Source organism: Astyanax mexicanus, chromosome 5, assembly GCF_023375975.1.
Source record: "Astyanax mexicanus isolate ESR-SI-001 chromosome 5, AstMex3_surface, whole genome shotgun sequence".
In the NCBI taxonomy this organism is placed as follows: Eukaryota; Metazoa; Chordata; class Actinopteri; order Characiformes; family Acestrorhamphidae; genus Astyanax; species Astyanax mexicanus.
In genome coordinates, this window is record NC_064412.1 from 2,033,346 (window position 1) to 2,054,071 (window position 20,726).

Here is a 20,726-nt window from a genome sequence, read left to right on the forward strand (position 1 = left end):
GGTACTAATGTTCTTCCAGTGTAGTAGGCATTAAAATAGGCCAAGTTATTGTTTTATTGGTTTATAAATGTGTTTATAAACCAATAAAACATTGCACTCAAATATAATGTGTATATATATACAGCTCTGGGAAAAAAATAAGAGAGCACTTAAAAATTATGAGTTTCTTTGATTTTACCAAATTGAAAAGCTCTGGAATATAATCGAGAGGAAGATGGATGATCACAAACCATCAAACCACCAAACTGAACTGCGTAAAGTTATCCAAAAGCAGTGTGTAAGACTGGTGGAGGAGAGCATGATGCCAAGATCAAGCATGAAAACTCTTAAAACTTTATGAATATATTGTTTTCTTTGCATTATTTGAGGTCTGAAAGCTCTGCGTGTTTTTTTTTTTAATTTTTTTTTTATTTCAGTCATTTCTCATTTTCTGTAAATAAATGCTCTAAATGAGAATATTTTTATTTGTAATTTGGGAGAAATATTGTCTGTAGTTTATAGAATAAAACAACAATGTTCATTTTACTCAAACATAAACCTATAAATAGAAAAATCAGAGAAACTGATTCAGAAACTGAAGTGATCTCTGAATTTCTGAGCTCCTGTTTTATTATTATTCAGTGGTACCAGTTGGTGGCACTATCTACCTGTGAAAGAGCCTCAAACCTGCAATTCTGCAGCGGAAGGAACAGGACTGCAGTCATGCTGGCTTACAGTACAGTATATACATACCATCAGCATTATATACCATTAGCTTTATATACCATCAACATCATTCACTAGTGGATTTTTAGACCTTGAGCAAGGACATCTTTGTTACACTGGGTTTCTTTCACATAAAAATATTGTATCTCCATTTTCGTCATTTCTAATCTTCAAATTTCAAACTGATATAATATAATCTATATATATATATATATATATATATATATATATATATATATATATATATATATACATCTCTGGAAAAAAAGTAAGAGACCACTTCATTTTCTGTATCAGTTTCTCTGATTTTGCTATTTATAGGTTTATGTTTGAGTAAAATGAACATTGTTGTTTTATTCTATAAACTACAGACAACATTTCTCCCAAATTACAAATAAAAATATTCTCATTTAGAGCATTTATTTACAGAAAATGAGAAATGACTGAAATAACAAAAAAGATGCAGAGCTTTCAGACCTCAAATAATGCAAAGAAAACAAGTTCATATTCATAAAGTTTTAAGAGTTCAGAAATAATCAATATTTGGTGGAATAATCCTGGTTGGTTTTTAATCACAGTTTTTTTAATGCATCTTGGCATCATGTTCTCCTCCACCAGTCTTACACACTGCTTTTGGATAACCATCCATCTTCCTCTTGATTATATTCCAGAGGTTTTCAATTTGGTAAAACCTTATATTTGTTTTCTTTACACTATTTCAACAATCATTCAGTGTTTTTCTTTATTTCTTTATTTAATGTATTTTCTACATTGTAGATTAATATTAAAGACATTAAAAACGATTAAGGGACTTATATGAAATTATGTAGTAAACAGTAAAAAAAGTTTTATTTCTCCACATTAATCTCCTGATCTAAAGCTGATGAACTGAGATGGTGATTTGAGGTGATTTAATTGGGAGGAGCTGGAGCTTCACAGTGTGAAGGAAAAGCAGCAACTATTGTTCAGCACCTCCAGGAACTCCTTCCTTCAAGACGCTCAGAAAAATATTCCAGGTGACTCTCCCTCAGGAAGACACTGAGATTAAAATCTCACCAAGAGTCTGCAGATCTGTCCTTAAAGATAAATATGATACTTGTTTAGAAGAATCTAAAGTATAATTTTAACATATTCTGGTTTATTATTAAAAATGTTTCTGTGGAGCTTTAATATAGACTTCAATATTAAATTTACAATGTGAAAAATCATAAAAAGAAAGAAAACACATTGAATGAGAAGAGGTGTGTCCAAACTTTTAACTGGTACTGTACATGTAAATATAAAGAGTCTATAGACTGTTACCTCACAGTTTAAGGGTTTTGGAATCAACTCATTTTACAGTTCTGCACTAAACTTCTTTATTTAACTCTACCCAAATGAATATAGATAAATACAATCATTTAACTCTGATTAAACCGTGTCTGTTAAAGATTCTACTGTAAATTGAAAAGTGTTTTTACATTCAATAAGCTTTCATCATATGTTAGATTAACCATTTTTAGGGTTTATTTTATTGTATTTTAGTGCATTAGTGCAGTTTTTTTAGCTCTTTGTTGTAAAAAAAAGCCTTACAAACACAAACTTATTGTTTGGACAATTAATTTAAATCATATGTGAAAAGTGAAAGCTCTTGAAAATGATTTGAGATCTTCTTTCTCTCTCTGTCTCTCTCTCTCTCTCTGTCTCTCTCTCATTGTTTTGAGCAAATATCTCATTATTATGAGATGATTTCTCATTATTTTGAGACAATATCTCACTTTTTTTCACACTCTCTAATTAATTTGAGATGCTATCTCATTGATTTCTCTATTCTAAGATAGTAAGTCATTATTGTGAGACAATATCTCACTATTTTGAGACACTCCTTTTAAGATGCTTTCTCATTGATTTCAGATAAAAAGTCATTATTTTGAGACAATATCTTACTATTTGTACTATAGCATCCCATTATTTTGAGACGCTATCTTATTATTTTGAGATAATATCTTATTATTTTGAGATGATGTCTCATTATTTTGAGATACTAATTGGCTGTTTTAAGATGTAATTTGCTGATATAGTATCTAAAATAATGATTTAGTATCTCAAAACAATAAGATAGCAATGTTTTTAAATAAAGATTAATATGAGGCGATGCTGAAGAAGGTGAGGAAGGAGGAGGCGATGCTGGAGAAAGCGATGCTGAAGGAGGCGATGGTGGAGGAGGCGAGGATGGAGGAGGTGAGGGTGGAGGATGCGATGAGGGAGGAGGTGATGCAGGAGGGGTGAGGGTGGAGGAAACAATGCTGTAGGAGGTGATGCAGGAGGGGTGAGGGTGGAGGAGGTGAGGGTGGAGGAGGTGATGCAGGAGGGGTGAGGGTGGAGGAGGTGAGGGTGGAGGGGTGAGGGTGGAGGAAGCGATGCTGTAGGAGGTGATGCAGGAGGGGTGAGGGTGGAGGATGCGATGAGGGAGGAGGTGATGCAGGAGGGGTGAGGGTGGAGGAGGTGATGCTGTAGGAGGCGATGCAGGATGGGTGAGGGTGGAGGAGGCGATACTGGAGGGGTGAGGATGGAGGAGGCGATGCAGGAGGGGTGAGGGTGGAGGAAGCAATGCTGTAGGAGGTGATGCAGGATGGGTGAGGGTGGAGGAGGCGATACTGGAGGGGTGAGGGTGGAGGAAACGATGCTGTAGGAGGTGATGCAGGAGGGGTGAGGGTGGAGGAGGTGATGCTGTAGGGGTGAAGGGTGTGGGTGGAGGAGGCGATGCTAGAGGAGGTGATGCAGGAGGAGGCGATGCTGGAGGGGTGAGGGTGGATGGGTGAGGGTGGAGGAGGTGATGCTGTAGGAGGCGATGCAGGATGGGTGTGGGTGGAGGAGGCGATGCTAGAGGAGGTGATGCAGGAGGAGGCGATGCTGGAGGGGTGAGGGTGGAGGAGGCGATGCTGGAGGGGTGAGGGTGGAGGGGTGAGGGTGGAGGAGGCGATGCTGGAGGGGTGAGGGTGGTATATATTTTCTCATTGTTAAGTAAATTGCTATCTCATTATTTTGAAATACAAAGTCTGCAAAAATCATTGTCAAAGAATCACTTAGTATCTCAAAATTATGATCTCATTATTTTGAGAATCTAAGATATTATTTTGAAATAACAGGTCAATCATTTATAATGCTGTCTCAATTCTTTTTAGATAATAATGGACTGTTTGAAGATGTATTTTGCTAATATAGTATCTCAAAATTATGAGAGATCGCATTAAGTCATTCATTTATGATGCTATCTCATCATTTTGAGACACTAGCTCATAATTTTGACATTTTGAGATAACTCAATATTTTCAGATGCTATCTCATTATGTTGAGAAGCTATCTCATTTTTTATATTTAGTATCTCAGAACAATGGTTTAGTACATGAAAGTGGAAGTAATTCATGTTTATTAAATGTCACATTATTTTAATATTTTGAGATAATATCTCAGAATTTATGTTTGTATCTCAGAGAAATGGTTTAGTAGATGTTATCAGATGTAATGAAGGTTTATTAGATGTTATCAGGAGCTGCTAATGTTTATACAGCAGGTGGATGTGACGTCAGTCAGACTTCGCAGCAGCAGCAGAATGGAGAAATAACTAAATATAAATCCGCTGCTTTATTTCTCTCTATCACTCTCTATCTCTCTGTTTTATCTCAGGGCGCTGAGAGAGAGAGAGGGGAGCGGTAAATCCGCCGGTTCGGTACCGCGGGGAGACCCGGAGTTCCGCAGACCCCGGTTAGTTAGTCCCTCCGCGCGGAGTGATACCGCCGCGCACTTTACAGCGTGCTCCGCCAGCGCACGCGCTCCTGCTGCAGAAGAAGTGCCGATAGTTGATATTATTACTACTACTAACTCCTGCGTCTCCTCCGCGCGCGCTGCTGCGGTAAGTTCAAACAGATACATTGTTTCTACTTTCTTTTATCTCTCTTTTTATGTGTAACGCGCGCGCGGCTCCGCTGTCCCGTCGCTCCGCGAGCGCCCCGCTGCTGTACCTGCGCTCGCGCGCTGTTTCTAAGGTGAGGAGGAAACTAGACAAGTAAACAAACAAACAAACAAACACACAAACACGCGTGCGCGCGCCAGGACGCGAGTTCCTTCTTTTAGCGCAGGAACGAGATAACTGTCCGCTTTAAACAGATAAAACTGCACGAGTTCAGTCCCGCGAGACTCTGACTGATTCTGCCGTCTGATCCACAAGTTACCCGCTCAGATCAAAGTAGCGAACCGCTGCTAAACAAAGTTACAGAGACACATTGTAACCATGCATGAAGCACAACACACACTCTCAGTGCACGCTCTACTAGTTACTGTGCAGGTAAATCAACCCCACGCGCACTGCTGGCAGCAGCCGTTTGCACGTGCAACTAGTAACTTGTAACATGTAACATCTAGCTTGTGTGTAACGCTGTTCTTGTGTTTGTAAAGTTTGCTGAGTTTGTGAAGGAGATGTAAACTGTGTGGCACCTATGAGTGGTGGCTTTGGCTACATATGTGTAACGTGTAACACTGCCCTTAAGTGTGTGAAGTTTGTAAAGGAGGTGTAACACTGCCCTTAAGTTTGTAAGTTTAAGTTGGTAAAGGATGTGTAGCATATGTGTTGTAGCTTTGGCTACATACATGTAAAGTTTGTAAAGGAGGTGTAAACTGTTACAGATAACACTGCCCTTAAGTTCGTAAAGTTTGTTGAGTTTGTAAAGCAGGTGTAGACTGTGTGTTGTGGCTTTGGCTACATATGTGTAAAGTGTAACACTACCCTTAATTTTGTAATAAATGTGTAGACTGTTACATGTAACACTGCCCTTAAGTTTGAAAAGTTTGTTGCGTTTGGAAAGCAGGTGTAGACTATGTGTAACGTGCAACACTGCCCTTAAGTTTGTAAGTTTAAGTTTGTTAAGAAGGTGTAGCCTGTGTGTGGTGGCTTTGGCTACATATGTGTAACGTGTAACACTGCCCTTAAGTGTGTAAAGTTTGTAGAGGAGGTGTAACACTTCCCTTAAGTTTGTAAGTTTAAGTTTGTAAAGGACGTGTAGCATATGTGTTGTTGCTATGGCTAAATATGTGTATAAGAAGGTGTAGCCTGTGTGTGGTGGCTTTGGCTACATATGTGTAAAGTGTAACACTACCCTTAAGTTTGTCAAGTGTGTTAAGTTTGTAAAGGAGGTGTAGCTTGTTACATGTAACACTGCCCTTAAGTTTAAATTGGTAAAGGAGGTGTAGCCTGTGTGTTGTGGCTTTGGCTACATGTGTGTAAAGTGTAATGTAACACTACCCTTAAGTTTGTAAAGAAGGTGTAGACTGTTATATGTAACACTGCCCTTAAGTTTGTAAATTTGTTGAGTTTGTAAAGTAGGTGTAGTCTATGTGTAACGTGTAACACTGCCCTTAAGTTTGTGAAGTGTGTTAAGTTTGTAAAGGAGGTGTAGATTGTTACATGTAACACTGCCCTTAAGTTTAAGGTGGTAAAAGAGGTGTAGCCTGTGTGTAACAAATAATACTGCACATAAGTTTGTAAAATTTGTTGAGTTTGTAAAGGAGTTGTAGCCCATGTGTGGTACTTACAAGTGGTGGCTTTAGCTACATATGTGTAAAGTGTAACACTGCCTTAAGTTTTTGAAGTTTGTAAAGGTGTAGACTGTGTAACGGGTAACTCTGCCTTTAAGTTTGCATGTGCAATGTGTAACATGTAACACTGCCCATAACTTTGTAAAGTTTGGAAAGGAAGTGGAGCCTGTTGTGTTACATGTAACACTTCACTTAAGTTTGTAAAGTTTGTTGAGTTTGTAAAGGAGGGGTGTGTGGTGTCTGACTACATGTGTGTAAAGTGTAGCACCGCACTTACTTTTATTTTGTAAAGGAGACGTAGCCTGTGTGTTATGTGTAACGCTGCCCTTGAGTTGGCACGTGTAACATGTAACACTGCCCATAAGTTTGTAAAGTTTGGAAAGGTGTAGACTATGTTATGTGGAACACTGTTCTTAGGTTTGCAAGGTTTGTTGAGTTTGTAAAGAAGGTGTAGCCTATGTGTTGTATGGAGGTGTAGTCTGTGTTTTACGTATATTACTGCCTTTATGTTTAAAGGAGGTGTAGCCTGTGTGTAACCTGTAACCATTAATTTTGTAAGTTTGTAAAGGAGATGTAACCTCTGTGTTGCATGTAACAATGTCTTAAGTTTGTAAAGTTTAAGTTTGTTGAGTTTGTGAAAACTTGTAAACATTTGTAAAGTTTGTAAAGGAGGTGAAGCCTATGTGTTGTGTTTAACACTGTCCTTAAGTTTGTAAAGTTTGTAAAGGAAGTGGAGCCTATGTGTTGTGTTTAACACTGCCCTTAAGTTTGTAAAGTTTAAGTTGGTAAAGGAGGTGTATTACTTAAGATACTTAAGTAAGTGGTGGCTTTGAGTACATATGTGTTATATGCAATGCTTCCTTTAAGTTTTTAAGGTTGTAAAGCAGTTGTAGCCTGTGTGTTACCTGTAACACTGCCTTTGTAAAGGAGGTGTTTTATTTTGTTACACTTATGCTTTTATGAAACAGACCGATGTTTATTTTTTTTTGTTTTAACTGAATGTATAAAACCCTTGTAGTTATAGTAAAACATTATTATTATTATTATTATTATTATTATTATTATTATTATTATTATTATTATTATTTGTATTACTACTACTACTACTACTACTACTACTACTACTACTACTACTACTACTAATAATAATAATACTAATAATAAAAGTAAAATAATAATAAAGTAATTTATCGTTGCAATATTGTTATCGCAAAAACATCCTGAAACATTGTGATATATATTTTAGGGCGATATCGCCCACCACTAATGATAATTACCACTATTTTTTTCTTCAAATGATACAATATTGCAAAACAAAATATTGCAATATGATAAGAAATCGCTATTTTCTTAAACCCCTAATTATTCTCAAAGCATATAGTATCATTTTAACAAAAATAAATACAAATCTGTTTATCACATCAGTGATGCCTTTGTTAAATAGATTTAAGATTCTATTTTGAGTAGAAATAACAGAACAGAGTAAAACAACGAAAAAGGAACACCGTTCTATTTTTGAACACAGTTCTATTGTATTGTTTTGATAAGGGCTGATATTGAGCTTTATTATTTTATAATCTACTGTAACCATTTATAGCAGCAGTGCTGGGCACCCACATCAACACCTCGGATTAGAGAAGAGCTCAGTCATTGTCTAAAAGAAAGAGAGAGAGCGCGAGAGCAAGAGAGAGAGAAAGAGAGCGCGAGAGACTTTTTTGCAGAAGTAAACAGCCTTCAACAAGCGAACCTTGACAACCCAGATTAAGGAAAACACTGGAGATCAAACAGTGCTGCTGCGGCCGTTGTCATGAGTTGCGCGAGAGCGAGAGCGCGAGGGCGAGAGAGAGAGTGTGTGAGAGTGAGTGAGAGTGTGTTTGAACAGGCACTGGGGTTTGTGTGCTCACTTATGCAGAAACGGACCTCAGTAAACGGAGCCTGACCCGGGTTTAAAAGCTCACGGATTTCTCGGCTCCTCCTCGTCTCTCAGTCTGAGAAGCTCATTCTCACACTTTTCTCCACCATGTGCTCAAAACCCGCGACCCGCGATCCGTTCTCCAAAGCCCTATATTATAAAATCTAATATTTTATATAGATAGAAATAAAAAAGGCAAAAAATTTAAACTGTTAAGGTTCATTTTACAAAAGTAAGTTTAAAATTCAAGTTTAAAAATTAAAGTTTAAAATGTAAAATGAGGCATATTACTTGTGAATCTGTTAAAGCCTAAGTAGCTCAATATTCCAACTTTTTGCAATTAGTCTATTCATCCATCCTGTAGTACTACTGGGAATCGCAGGGTATCTCACGATACGAAATTATTACGATACATTGCCCAAGATAACGATGATATATAACAATACTGTTTTTTTTTTTCTACAAAATCGAAATCTTTATAAAATCAAATATCAGACAGAAATACCACGATTATCCGAGTGCACTGAGGCAAAACAAAAATAAGTTAAAAAGTTAAAAACTGTTAACATTCATTTTACAAAATTCAAGTTTAAAAATTCAAGGCCTGTGAATAATAATAATAATGAAAGAAATCAATATTTGGTCGAATAACCCTGTTTTTTAATCTTAGTTTTTATTCATCTTGGCATCATGTTCTCCTCCTCCACCAGTCTTACACACTGCTTTTGGATAACTTTATGCTGCTTTACTCCTGGTGCAAAAATTCAAGCAGTTCAGTTTGGTGGTTTGATGGTTTGTGATCATCCATCTTCCTCTTGATTATATTCCAGAGGTTTTTAATTTGGTAAAATCAAAGAAACTCATCATTTTTAAGTGCTCTCTTATTTATTTATTTTTTACAGAGCTGTACATGTTGGGACCCGATTTTCGATCACTTTGTATTCGTTGTATTTGTATTGTATTATAAAGGTGAATCTTACAGCACTTCATGTCTCCCTCTGCTCATAACTTTTATGGAGATGCAGATTTCATTTTCCAGCAGGACTTGGCACACTGCCCACACTGCCAAAAGTACCAGTTGGTCTTATATAACATTATACATTTTTGCTATATGGGTTTAAGTTCAGCACTGCATGTGACCGACTGTAATGAACGTAAAGGTGAAACTGAGGCCTGTGAATAATAATAATGAAGTGAGTGTGTGTGAGTGTGTGTGAGTGTGTGTGAGTGTGTGTGAGTGTGTGTGAGTGTGTGTGAGTGTGTGTGAGTGTGTGTGAGTGTGTGTGTGATGATGGGTCTGTAGAGGTGGTGGTGTGTGTGTCCTGTCTCCTGCAGTGTTAGCGGGCAGCTGTTCGGTCTCTGTGCCATGCTGGGACGCACATGCTGTGCAGAGCAGCCATTGGTCAGAAACTGTCTGATGGGTGCAGTCTCCCGTTGCCATAGTAACGCTAGATGCCAGTCGGTGGTCCCTCCCAAAACCGCCCAAACCCCAAAAAATAAAGTCCTGATCTGATACTTTGGGAAATAAAAAAACAAGAGAAAACACATCCGGGTTGTCCCTTAAGGTTTATTTTTTAATTCATTTTCATTTCATTTCATTTCATTTCATTTCATTTATTAAATTTGACAAGGCAGGACACAACAGCATAAAAACTATTTTTTAAGCAGTGGGACCTGAAATGTGTCAAATATTCAACAATCAGTATAAAAACAGAAACATATTAACTTTAGAACAATACCATAAAAAGTCTAATACATAAAACTAAGTAAGTCACTTATAATACAATTTAAGAGCACGAGGAATAAAAGAGAGTTCATGTCTTTTAGTTTTGCTCACAGGTACTACTAATTCCCGCTGCCAACGAAGTGAGTAAGTAGATGTTGGGGCTAAAGGCAAAAAGTCATGTAGAGGGGATGATTCATCCTTAAGAATGTCGGTGAGGACGCGCAGGGTAGCCTCATCACGCCTTTCACTGAGTGGTGGAAGAAATGATGATGGGATGCCAATAATTCTGCAGCACCGTTTTTGAACCCTTTCCAACTCTTCTGAGAGTTTTTTTGTCAGCCCACCCCAAACTGGGCTAGCATATTCAAGGATTGGGCGTATGAAAGTCACGTATATCTGTTGTAGCACGTCACAAGGAAGACCAGCTCTTTTGGCAACAGCAAGATAATGTATCCTGGGTCTTGTCTTTAAAATCAAATAGTTAATGTGAGCATCCCAGGATAGATCAGACGAGATCTGAACTCCAAGCAATTTGAAAGTGGTGACTCTACTAATGTTTTGGCCAGAAATGATCGGAGAAGGTGGAGAAGGGATATTGTCCTGACGTCTAGCACTGATTACCATATCCTTGGTCTTAGCTCCATTCATTGTCAGTGAGAACTCCTGTCCCCAGTCAGCCACTGAGTCTAGGGCTTTCTGAGTCAAGCCTGGTAGAGACCCCATCAGAAGCTCTGTGATTGTAAGATCATCTGCATATTTCACCGGAAGAAGAGAAGTAGGTAGACGAGAATCCAGGCTGTTGATACAAATAACAAAGAGCAATGGAGATAACAGACCCCCTTGTGGGACACCAGAAGGTATTGCATAGGGCTCAGATATACAAGAACCCCACTGAATCCTCTGCACTCTGTCAGTCAGATAACTCCTCACAGTGAGCCAAAGGGGGCGTCTGATAGCCATATTAGCAAGTAACTGTAGCAGTTGACAGTGCTTTATGGTATCAAATGCACGTGAGAAATCAACAAACACAGCATGAACATCCATCTTAGGTTGGTTGTTAAGTGCTTCATGCCAGCTTTGCAGAATCTGAATCAGAGCAGTCACAGTTGATCTTTTTGTCATGAAACCATGCTGGGAAGAGGCAATTTTAGAAGCTGTGTCCTCCAAAAGGACATCTCTCAGAATTCCTTCATATACTTTGCCAACACAGCTGACTAAGGATATCTGACGATAGTCAACTGGAAAGCTAGGCCTAGCTTTTTTAGGCACAGCTTTGACCAGTGCTTCTTTCCATGGCTTAGGAAATGTATTGTGTTGGATACATGCATTGAATATATCACACAGCACCGGTGCCAATTCTTCATGAAAGGACTTTAAAACCCAAGAGGGTATACCGTCAGGTCCAGCTGCCTTTCCCCCTTTGACTCTACGGAGTCTACCTTTGACCTGACCAATACTCAGAAAGGGTATGGAGCCATTCAAGAGTTTGTTGGAAATATCCTCCTCAGAGGGAGTAGTATGAGCCACTTGATCCCATACTGACGTGAAGTGGTTGACCAAAATATCACATTCCTGCTGCAAAGACTCGGGATCTTGTGATATTATAGCCTGCTTAGAATTCTCTTTTCCCATTAGTGCTGAAATAGATTTGAACCACTGTTTAGAACTGGAAAACCGCAGTTCCTCCACCTCTTTCTTGTAGTACTCCTGCTTTGCTGTCTTGATCTTTTTTACGATGACTGATTGTAGATTTCTATAAGCAGTTTTATTTCCAGAGCAAAACTCAAACTGTCTCTTTTTTATCAGATGTTTAATTTGCACGGTCATCCACGGCTTGTCTTTATTAGTAATCGCCACCTTCTTTAGTGGGACAGCTGTATCCAGAATAGAGGAAATCATGGAGGAAAAAGCTTTAACCTTTACCTCTGGGTCTGAGGCCTCAAAAATGGGAGAGAAATCAGTAGTGTTCATTTTCAGTAGTGTTCATTTTCATTTATATTTATCCAATTTTATCACAAAAAGACTGTTTAAACAATTTCCAAAAATAGTCAGAGCTCTTAATAATCCGGTGCTCCTTATGTATGAATTCTACCAGTCAGGTATTAAGGAGCAGTAAAGCCACTCTGCTGAAGTACAGAGTTATACAGGAGTTTCAGTGAAGTTTCTCCAGCACTAAGGCTGGAGCAGCATTAGCATTAGCTGCTCACCAATCTAAGCGCAAGCTCTTTCACCATTCAGAATTGAGAAGATCGGACTGTAGTCTGCATGTTTACCGTGTAAAAAAACAAGCTACGTTAAGCTACACCAGTCTTACACACTGCTTTTGGATAACTTTATGCTGCTTTACTCCTGGTGTAAAAATTCAAGCAGTTCAGTTTGGTGGTTTGATGGTTTGTGATCATCCGTCTTCCTCTTGATTATATTACAGAGGTTTTCAATTTGAAAAGAAACTTTTCAAAACTTCTAAAGCTCTTTGAATCTTGTTTATACATAAAAAAAAAACACGAATAATCAATGCAGAAAATCCCGGTTTTAAGATTATTTTGTAATGAATAAACATACGTGATTTAGAGCAGGAGATCATGGAGAGACCCCTCCACGTCCTGCTCCTGTCCCGTGGTCAGTGTGTGCCAGTTCTCCCAGTCTATATCCTGATCTGTGAGCAGGACTCATCCTCCGTGTCTCGCTGTTGGAGAGCAGAGCCAGACTGATTGGATTAGTGGGCGGATTAGGGGTCGGAATGGTGTGATTGTCACAAGTCCCTTTGTGCCAGCTGTGGTGCTGACAGCTGAGCTGGGATCAGTTTCCCTCGCCCATCCCTCCCTGCTCCTCAGGCCCGAAGAGCTGCTCGTCCTGCTGCTGTGGAGGATCCTGAAGCTAAACGTCTGTTTTCTGGACGTTTGGAGAACATCATTGTGCTGTTTTTGGGCTTGTGAAGCTCCTCTCGGTTTGATTAGGGCCATTTTAGCCTGCTTAGGAAACTTAATAGACTGCTGCTCGGATGTTCTGAAGTTATTTGTTTTATCTTAGTTTCTGTATTGACACAGTTTCTTGTATCTTTTCACAAATATCCTGCAAACATGGAGAAATCCAGGGCCTGCGCACCTGTGTGCCTCACCTGGCGGATGCTGTTTATTTTCTTTTAAAAAAAAATTGTCTTTTTTCACACTATCTGCACTGTGGATTGGGTGATATTAACCCTGCACTGCTCTGATAAAACATTTTGGCCAACTACAGGTGCATCTCAAAAACTTATACATTCATTGAAAAGTTAGTTTATTTCAGTAATTCAGCCAATAAAACCCCAAAAATTGTGGGTCGCAGTGTGGGCAGTGTGCCAAGTCCGGCTGGATAATGAAATCCTCATCTCCGTAAAAGTTGACTTTAGACTTGATAATAAAACACAGTGGATCAACACCAGCAGATGACAGACATGACTCTCCAAACCATCACTGATTGGTGGAAACTTCACACTGGACCTCGAGCAGTTTGGACTGTGTGTCTCTCCACTCTTCCTCCAGACTCTGCTCCCTTCATTTACTTTAAATGAAATGTAAAATTTACTGATGATCAGTGATGGTTTGGAGAGACATGTCTGTCATCTGCTGGTGTTGATCCACTGTGTTTTATTATCAAGTCTAAAGTCAGTGCAGTTTTGTTTTCCCACAAAATCTTACAGCACTTCATATCTTACAGCTTCACTCTGCTGAAGACAACTTTTATGGAGATGCAGATTTCATTTTCCAGCAGGACTTGGCACACTGCCCACACTGCTCCAAAAGTATCAATTTGTCTTATTGATCAATATTCTAATTTGTAAAAGTAAATGTACTTTTACTTAATTACAATTTTTTAGTACGTTTTCCACCTCTTATCCATAGCCACACAAAATCTGTTTGAGATTTCAAGAGGTTCTCTTTAAAAATCCCAAATTTTATAACTTTTAGATCGAAGGCTATTTTAAAATTAAAAATATTTTCAGATAGATCCTAGATTTGTTTTGATATACAGCACTTTAAAATTACTGCTTTGGAGCTTCTTGTCTGGCCACGGTGGAGGATCCTGAAGTTAAGTTTCTGTTTTCTGTACATTTTGAGGGCTTCTCTGTGCCGTTCCTGATCTTCTAAAGCCCTTATCTGAGTGCGAGATGTTTCCTCAGAGCAGGTGAGAGCGGCTCGTTTTAGCCTGGTTAGGAAACTGAATATAAAACGAGGCGTTTTGTGTTTTTGTAAAGTGTTTCTGTGTGTAAGACGTTTCGGCCTGTGGCCTGTGTGGGCTGAGCTGCTGCTCAGATGTTCTGAAGTTATTTGTTTTATCTTAGTTTCTGTATTGACACAGTTTCTCATATCTTTCCACAAATATCCTGCAAACATGGAGAAATCCAGAGACTGCGCACCTGTGTGCCTCACCTGGCTGATGCTGTTTAAGTCCTATTTATTTATTTTTTTGTCTTTTTTCACACTATCAGCACCGGGGATTGGGTGATATTAACCCTGTACTGCTCTGATAAAGAGTTTTAATACTGTTTTCTACAGTATATACTATATAAACCCTACGTGTTGTGTAGGAAAATTGTAAACATACATAGATATATTGCAGTATATCTATATGTATAATTGTTAACCAGTATTTATTGTTCATTTATAGTTTCCATGTAAAGTTTGGGTCAGACATTAGTTTAGATCCACTGTTTATATTTTATAAAAAAAAAAAAAAAAAAAAAAAAATATATATATATATATATATATATATATATATATATATATATATATATATATATATATATATATATATATATATATATATATTTTACTTTTTCTCAGATTGTGTATGCTTATGATGGTGTAAAACAGAACGGAGTGTTATCAGGAAAGCACAATATATTTTTAAATATTCATATGCAGTATATAACTCTGTATTTCCATGTTTTATAATGTTCAGGACAATACACAATCCTAGAGCCTATGGTCAGTTAAGGTGGACATTTTTTTTTTCACAATTTTACACATTTTCTGTATAAAAACAAGCAAAACAAAAAATGAGATGTAGATGTTGGGTAGAATCTGCAGTAAGTTTTCTGTTGATTTCTGGATACTAAAAACTTCCTCACAAAATTGTGAGAAACCCACTGTTGGTGGGCAAGTCAGCAGATATAAGAGAGAGGGAGATATAAGAACTTTCAAATAATTAGTTTTGTGCTTCTAATGTCAGTGTATCATATCTGCATCTCTTTAAAATTCTTTCAAATCATTGCGATGTGTGCATGCGCATTAGTCACATCACAGGATGTGCGATATTACTTTAAATTTATCAATTAAATTAAACAGGTCATGTTGCAACGTTTTGATTCTTGACAAAAGAAGTAGATGCACAGCGCTGTCTCTGTGTCTGTGTGAGTGACGGGCTGCTGCTGCCTGAGAAGCGTAAGGGGGAGGGGGCAGGAGTAAACACGAGGTAACCTCACGCATGGCCTCCATCCACATGGTTGGGCACGTGCTTGTAAACGTGAGCACGTGTGGAAAGCTGTGCTCCTCAGTCCAGCACAGTTTAGGTGCGCAGATATTTCCAGTTACAGCTGAATTCACGCTTTTAATCCCAGAAAAACAAACACTCTTATTTACCTTTTAAAAAGACATTTAAATGCCTGATTACTGTTGTTCTGCCGTTTTCCTCGGGTTTTGAGAGCTCGGTACTGACTCGGCTCTTGATCGGTCTGGACATGAGGCAGCGCTTGGATTGTTAAACATCACGATACACAGGTATATCATCGATAAAAGAAGCATTTGCAATTTAATTTTTTTCGATATCGTGCAGCCCTGGTTCACATGCACTCATAGTAATAACTCACGCTAAGTAGGTCTCTGAAGGCCGTAACTAAACACTGTTAAATACTGCGATAAATCAGAGATCTCTGGAGCTTTTGGGTGGGCTCCTTTTCCACGTTACTCTATTACCTTTTCTTGTTTTTTATCTCGGAAGCCTGTGGAGACCTCCTCTCTCTTTTCCTCTCTGGGGTGATGTGGAGTCAGAGCTCCACCCAGACAAGAGAGGTTTAACCTGGCGTGTCTCTCCGTCGCCCCATCAGCCCCTGGTGAAGGCTGGTGAACTCGCTCTGCTTTGATCAGGAGGAAGATTCCTGAAGGAGGGGCTCGGGGGGGGGGTAGGATGCTCGGATCTGGAGTCGGTCCTGATGCTGCGGAGTCGGTCCTGATGCTGCGGAGTCGGCTGTGTAATAAGCCATCAGAGGGAGGAGATCTGAGCTACTGTAGAGATGATACAGAAAGGGTGGAGAAGATGCTAATGTTGTTGACTGGCTGATTAATGTGCGTTTTGTCTCCGGCTTTGAGTTGTTTAGTGTCTGCGCTGCGACTGTGTGTTTTTGTGTGTGTGTGATTTTAAATAGAGTGTGTGTGTGTGTGATAGAAAGGCACATGTGTGTTAAGTACCCTCTCAGGGAATAATGTTTTTTTTTCCTCCACCCTCTCAATAGCAATGTGGCCACAATTAGAACACATTTAATTAGGAAACTGGTTTGTTTTTTGTGTATTAATGACCTTATCAGCGCGTGCATGTTAATTAGCATTAGCAATAGATGCTCCTTTTTCCCGAAATTGAATCTTAGGGCGAATTCAAAGGAATGCGAAGTGATGGAGCGCTTCTTTGATGTGAGGTCTGTTGTACGTGTGTTTATGGTATTAGGCGTTGAACATAAAACGGTGCTGCTTGCTGTTTTGAACCCTGATGAAATCGATGGGGGTCTTAATTGACTGGTTGTTGCTGGTTGTTTATTTGATATATGTATAGGCTTATCAGAGGAATGGTAATGGGGAGCCGTAATTACCTTGGGCTCACTGATCCGGCAACAAGTTTGCATCCAACGAAAAAAAGTAAACTAATCAGACTCATTGATCTCGACACCTTGTTTTTAAAAAGAGAGAGGAGCTCGTGTGAAACGTGCTGCCGACTCTTGAAGTGCATTCAGTAGTTGGCCCAATAAATGCTAATAAGCAGATGCTGAAGCAGGTTTGGAGTTTTCTGTTGATTTTAAAGATCAAGGAACATGTTTATCACTGTTTTTTATTTATTTATTTCCATTTTATAATATAAAGTGTTGTTCTTAACGTTCTGTAATAATTTTGTGACGAATGGTCCAGTAGACATTCTTAAATATTATACATATATTAGGGCTGGAACGATTGGTCGATATAATCGATAATGTTGATTATTTAATTTTTACAAATTCTTACAAATTTCATTGTCGACCAATCGTTAATTTGTAAGAGTCCTGCATTACACAAAGTGCTGGGGACGGAAGCGCAATGGCAGATGGGTAAATGGCTCACTCACACAGTTTAAATTCAACAGTTTGTGTCTCCAAAAGTGCCCAAACACAACAGATTACATATTTACTTACTAAATATCAGTACTTTCAATGTTCAAACAACATGTGGACATTTTAAAATGCCTTTTAAATCTCATTTTAGCTGTTTTTATTGTTTTTAGAGATGGGGAACATGGCAGAAATAATCGTTGACTAATCGACTAATCGAAAATAAATAAATAAATAAATAAATAATCGTCAGATTAGTCGACTACCAAAATAATCATAAATTGCAGCTCTGATATATATATATATATATGTGTATATACAGTACTGTGCAAAAGTTTTAGGCCCCTGTTTTAATTTCAGTAAAGAAAGAAAAAGCTTCTTATCTGTGCAGTAAGTGTTTATTATCTCAGTAAAAAACATTACAGCATTACAATAAATACAAACAGCTATTTTACAAAGAGTTTAATAGAGTTATTTATTTCTAGTTCTCATCATATTAATCAACACCTGGTTTGGTAAATTTTGGTAAATGTGGTAAATCAGGTGAGCTGCTGATGGAACTGAACATAATCTACACATGCTGGCTGAGGGCATCCATTATATTTGTATTACTGGTATTGCTGTAATTAAAATACTAGTATATACTTGTTGTTTGAGGGGCGATAAAGCCAATGTGGGGCGCTGGAATAAAGAATGCATGATACATTGGATAGAGTATTTTTTTACCTTTTTACTTTATTGTAAACATCTCATCTTGGTTGAGAGGTGTTCTATGAGTGCTGTTATCAGCCGGTAATGCACTGTAACCGAAGCTCTCCATGTCTTATTGTATTACTCCACCACATACAAGTAACCTAGCAACCATGCAGCGCTTACAAGCCAAACACAGCACAGCTACAAACAAACAGAGCAGCAATGGAACTATTTTAACTGGCGGAGTTTTTATAATCAAACAGATCCTATTTTCTCCTCCTCTTTAACTCTTTAAAATCGTTCAATAAACAGTGATAATGGAACTGTGTTATCACAATAATACACTTGTTGTTCGCAATATATAACATGTAATATTGCCACTAAAATATGATCTCAAATCTAAATTTTGTTAATGTTTATATCTCAAATTATGGCATAGTTCAGTAGCATAGGATCTTGTGAAAACTAAGGATGGGTTTCTTCTGAATTCTTACTATAATGTTGCGATGAATATATAGAGTTGTAAGAGACATGGACTGATTTATTGCATTGCTGTTTATATCGATGTCGGAATTATATAATTTTGACCAAAATAAAGAAATATTTGTGTAGTAATAGATGTCCATATTTAGCTTTTTCTTACTGTTCCTAGAGAGCTTTTGTTTCATAAAGTGTAGATTTAATGAATTAAATTCTTAAAATTAAAAAATTCCTTATGGGTAATTGAGTTGTTATTGATTAGGTTGGAGGTTGAAGGTATACTAAATGGACAAAAGTATTGGGACACCTACCTGCTCATTCATTTGAAACCAAGGATATCTTTATCTGTCTCTACTGTCCAGGGATTTTGGAGCATTGCAGTGAGGATTTGATTGCGTTCAGCAACAAGAACATGAATAAGTTTAGGATGTTTGGATGATGATTATTTTAATGAACACCACTAATATTAATATAATTGCATTTTACATTTCTTACATTCATTCTTTTATTTACATTTAAATATCCACTATAAAAACTAAAATAAACACAATAGACCCTTGAGTATCACTATTATCGAATATTATTGAGGTCATGTTCATTTATTGTACGATAAGTTAATAATGTAATAATCGAGACGGGTCTAAGAGTGAAGCTTGTGTGAAACGCGTTGTCGTCACTCACTTGTTCTTGTGAGTTTTAGGGAGCGTTATTTCTTTTCTTTTCTTCTGGCTCTTCTCCTCCTCGATCTGCCATCCAGATGTTTCGGTTCTTCAGCGCTCGCCAGCTGCTCCACCAGCGGTTCAGACTGTTTACCGCGGCTCCATGACAACTCCACTTCCAGTCAGAAAATAGCTCAGGATGTCATAATTATTTACATGCTTTAATACAGTGCGTTCTCTCACTGCTCCAGGTGTTCCTCTCCTGGATCTTTTCATCAGGCTGGAGAAGAGCTGAGCTCAGTGCACCATTAGCTCTACCTCAGACTCGGATTAACAGATAGCATCACAATCCGATCTGAGTTACTATACTAAATTCACGATTTGGTCCGAAATACTAATCTAGATTTACGATTTGATCAGAAATACTTTTTTACATTCACGATTCAATACGTATTACTATTCTAAATTCACGATTCAATTCAAATTACTATTCTAAATTCACGATTTATTCCGAATTACTATTCTAAATTCACAATTTAATCTGAATTACTATTCTAAATTCACAAATTATTCCGAATTACTATTCTAAATTCACAATTTAATCTGAATTACTATTCTAAATTCACAATTTAATCTGAATTACTATTCTAAATTCACAATTTAATCTGAATTACTATTCTAAATTCACAAATTATTCCGAATTACTATTCTAAATTCACAATTTAATCTGAATTACTATTATAAATTCACAATTTAATCTGAATTACCATTCTAAATTTACATATTGATCCGAAGTACTATACTAAATTCACGATTCGATCTGAATTACTGTTCTAAATTCACGGTTCGATTCGATTTACTATTCTAAATTCACAATTCGAGCTGGATTACTATTAAATTTACAATTCAATAATCGTTCTGAATTATTGTTCTAAATTTATGATTCTATCCGAATTACTATTCTAAATGTACAATTCATTCTGAATTATGAGTTATTGTTCTGAAATGTTAAAAACGGGAGAGGTAGTATGGGAGGGGCACTGGGTGATGTATGGGTTTAGAGGCGGGGCAGGAGGGAGAACTGATTGGCTGAGCTGCAGCAGTGATAGCGGTGAGACGCAGATGGTTGGACGTCAGCAGGGGGAGGTATTTTCGATTGTCTGATTTGCATATTGCATTTTGCATATCGTTTTTTAAAGTTTAGGAAATATTTATAAAAATTGTAAGCAAGTCTGGTATGTTCCATTACTTGAAAGGAAATTTTTCAGCTATTAATGAAAAAATATATGTTCTTTAAAGTGTTCTTTAAATATGGCTCTTTAAAGTGGTGCAGTCAGTGTCGCTTGGTCCTTATCTGGAATTCAATAAATACATGAAAAAAATATTGATTAGAAATTTCAGACAAATCTAGGCCTCAACTCGAAACAGATTATTCTAAAAAAAGCAATTTTTGGCTGATCCCGATATAATTCTGATATAATAGTGAATTGCTAATATCCTTTCCCTTTGCTTACGCCCACTGGCTTTCCAGCGTCTCCTGCAGCTCAAGCAATGCAACTAACCGAGCTGGAATAAAATCGTCTTTTCCCACTATTCACATAATCATATTTTTCCATCGCAATGCATCGTGTCATGATGCTTCGTTAGAGC

General features: G+C 37.7%; 1 protein-coding gene across 5 annotated transcripts in view; it reads left to right on the forward strand.

The window, feature by feature from the left end:
- Positions 1-4,502: 4,502 nt before the first annotated feature.
- foxp1b (forkhead box P1b) overlaps positions 4,503-20,726 on the forward strand; it is a 409,787-nt gene continuing 393,563 nt past the window's right edge. For 2 of the 5 annotated variants that reach the window (XR_007439200.1, XM_049479473.1), the window contains exon 1: positions 4,503-4,597. The gene's annotated coding sequence lies outside the window, so the exon portion shown is untranslated. The remainder of the gene's footprint in view (positions 4,598-20,726) is intronic. The other 3 variants (XM_049479470.1, XM_049479475.1, XM_049479474.1) reach the window with 2 other exon arrangements.